The sequence below is a fragment of the Perca flavescens genome, chromosome 12, assembly GCF_004354835.1.
Source record: "Perca flavescens isolate YP-PL-M2 chromosome 12, PFLA_1.0, whole genome shotgun sequence".
Taxonomy (NCBI): domain Eukaryota; kingdom Metazoa; phylum Chordata; class Actinopteri; order Perciformes; family Percidae; genus Perca; species Perca flavescens.
This window is the reverse complement of record NC_041342.1, coordinates 17,761,854-17,765,588: the sequence shown is the minus strand read 5'-3', so window position 1 is coordinate 17,765,588 and position 3,735 is coordinate 17,761,854.

The following is a 3,735-nucleotide window of genomic DNA, read 5'->3' as shown; positions in this document are numbered from 1 at the left end:
CGGATGATGATGATGTGAGCGCAAATCCAGGTTATGTGTTCCTCTGGAGCCTCTTATAAAGACTGACTTATTCGTTAAAGCCCCGGTATGAAAATGTAGGCTACTTCTCCTTAAAATAGATGAATCCCCATATTGTCCCTACAAGCTGCAAACTTGTGGGAGTAAAGAGCTGCTGTCTCACATCTGCTTACTCTCTCTCTCTCTCTCTCTCTCTCTCTCTCTCTCTCTCTCTCTCTCTCTCTCTCTCTCTCTCTCTCAGAGAAGATCACTTGAATGGATATCTCCAGAGATAGCAGTGATGACTCCTGTTAAAACAATGACTTTCAAGTCACAAAATGTATATTGCAAATGTTACGACTGCCAGATGCCTATTAGGCTATGTCTCAAACAAAACCTTTATTTGTACACTGCCTGATATGCAAATTACTTCATTTTACTTTACTTGAGTATTTCCACATCGTGCCACTTTATACTTCTACTGCACCAAATTTCAGAGGCATTGTATGTATACTACCACTCTGCAAACTGAACTTTGCATATTATGATTATATATATATATATATATATATACAGTTTATAAAATATAGTGGTGGTAGAAATATATTTTACTAATACATTACAGATCTGTAGAAATACTCACACACATTTTAACTACTTTACTGTTGGATAGCTTCATCTACAGCACAGTATCATATGTTATACAGTAGATTGATCATATGTTTAGCTTAACTCTGTAGCTATCAAATAAACAATATAAAAACATTTCCCTCTGAAACGTGGTGAAGTACCATGAAATTGAAATACCTCAAAATGTGTACTTAAGTAAAGTGTAGTAAATACTTACTTACTTTCCGCCACTGATAAAATAGGATGTGTTTTTTTATTTAACTAACAAACAGTGTATAAAGAAGCTACACCTTCAAAATGCTTCATACCATTTGAAAGGGTCCATTCTGGTGCCTAACGTGTAGCCTACTTTTACTTTTGATACTTCAAGTGTGTTTTATTACTTCTCTACTCTTACTTTAATAGGATCTTGGATGTGGGACTTCATTGTAATGGAGTACTTTTATACAGTTGTATTGATACTTTTACTTAAGTAAAGAATCGTAATACTTCTTCCACTACTGATTATTAGGATGCATGGTGTCTGTTAACAGGATTACCAACCAAGCAAAGCAGGTACAGTAACTGCCCCAGGGGCCCCAAAACACGGAGGATGTGGTATCTAAAAGGCAGATAGGTGGGTCATGACTGGAATGACAGTGGTTAAAAACTAGAATGCTCTTACCACCTTGGTATCTTTGAACAAAGAATATATTTCCATTTTGTTTCACTGAAGCTGGTTTATGGACAGTAATTTAAAAATGGGGCCATGTAAGGCAGTTTGCAGGTGTGAATGTGGAGCAGGCCAGTGCTGAAAAAGCAAATCCTTCCCTACAGAATAGGTTCCCAAGAACAAGAACACAGGATTCAACCTTAAACTACTGCTCTGGAGCTACTTAGTGATTAATTTAGAGGAACATGTTTTTACAAAGCTCCTTGAAACAGTAGAAGACTACTATTGAATCTTTGTCCCTGAGTGTAAAACATGGTGTCCCACTGGTTTAAAAAAATATTAAAACAAACCTCTTGGTATAAAAGGTATCATGTTATCAGGTGAGGTTCCAATCATAGGGGTTTCCCATTAAGATAATCATGACCCGTTTACAAACAAAAGTTAACAAAAGGTTTGTGTGATACCACCAATGGCTGTTTGCTAATGGCTTATTTTTCAAACATATTGGTTATTTGCATTAAAACAAGACTTTGCATCGCCTGTTTGATCACTTGTTTTGTGGAAAACAACAGTAAGGATGTTGTATAAAGGCAAAACAGCTGAGTGTTTTATCCCCACAAGAACTAATGGATGCTATTCAAGCTTGTGTTTGCACAAGCTACAACTGATTATACTGCATATCAAAATTGAAGTTTGATCGTTTGGGTATAGTCATCAAATAGCAAAAATACCAATCCCAAGTTTCCAGAACTCAAAGTGATGTCTTAAAATCACCAACTGTCCAAAACAGAACAAATATTCGGTTTCACTATCACATAAACCCAGAATATATTCGGATTCAGTTTGTGTCTCATTATGGTCATTTTTTGGTCATCTCTTTCAGGTTGTTTCACATCTCTTTGTAGTAATTTGGCACTTTTAGTACTTGTTTCTTTTGCATTGATTTGTTGTTGTTTTGCATGATTTTGTGATATGTGTCTCATTGGGGTCATTTTGCATCTTATTGGGGTCATGTTTTGCGTCTCTTTGAAGTTGTTTCACGTCTCTTTGTAGAAATTGTGCATCTCTGTTTTTGTTTTGTGCCTGTTTGTGGTTGTTGGTATCTCTTTGTAGTCATTTTGTTGTCTCTTTGTGGTCATTTCAGTCATTTTTCAAGCAAAACTACCGAATCAAATCAAAAAGGTTTGATTTCGGCATCTCCAATATGTATTTAATAGATTATGTGATTAATTGATTAAACAATCAACAGATGAATCGATAATGGAAATAATCGTTAGTTGCAGCCCTAAACAAGACATCAAGACTGTAATGCTTCACGTTGAAATTCTGACTGCAAACAAGATCAGTGTTATAGCATTTATTCCACTACATTATGCAAACACACTAAGTTATATTTGTTGGCCCTGCCATTCATACTCTTCTTCCTGAACACAGGTTGCAACATGTTTTTTTGTTTTTGTTATCCATTGTTTTTTCTTAGCCGTAGCCCTGAAGCCTACACAGGCCTTGTCAGTGCTTCAAGACAAATACACATTGAAAGGCATTGCTAAAGAGCAATGTCACCCAATTTCAAAAATCACCTGTATTATTTCTGAGGCTGAGACACAGCTCAGGCAATACTTGTGTAAATGTGTTTCCTAAAACCTGAAGCTATAGAGCATACCATTAATTTTTTATGTCAGAGGTGTAAAATGTGGCGCTGCTGAGAACCCAGCAGACAAATACACCCAGATATGGGACACACATAATGCAAAAAAATGAAATGCTATCACAAATACTTACTAATGACAAACTAGGGCAGGAAAAGGCTGGATGATGCAGGAATGAATCAGCCAATTAGTGAAAGTGTTGTTGAACAAAGTCAAAGAAGGATGTTTTACTAATTTTAACAATGCAGATTTGTCATTCTAGAGTATAAATCTGCTGTAAAGGATCAATCATAAATTGTCTGAACTGCAGTGTACCAATACCTTTATTTTGGCCAGCATTCTGACTTCTATCAGATTTCTGAAGCTGCCAGAAGTAACTGATCAATCTCTAATTCACAGGAGAGATGATGACACTATCTATAGCTATTATGTTTCCTTTGACATTTTCACATTGCACATAGTTGTAAAATATTGTAATCATCGTACCCTTTTTTTTTTGGTTTTTCTGTTCAGTGATGTGCATTACTGAAAACACTATGACAAGGTCAAAAATACATTATATATATATATAAAAGTATATATATAAAAAAGTTTAAAAAAATAGTAAATAGCCTTAATATTACCGCAATACTAGAATACTACTAATAGCCTAATAATAACGAAAATAATTATAATATCTCAAACAAATCTACCAAAGCCACACTGAAAACTAGAATTAAATTTAAACTAAAATTTTAATTATATAACCCTTAACAAACCAAAATAATCTCTTCTGTGTCTTCCGGTCTATATAAAATATCATCAATA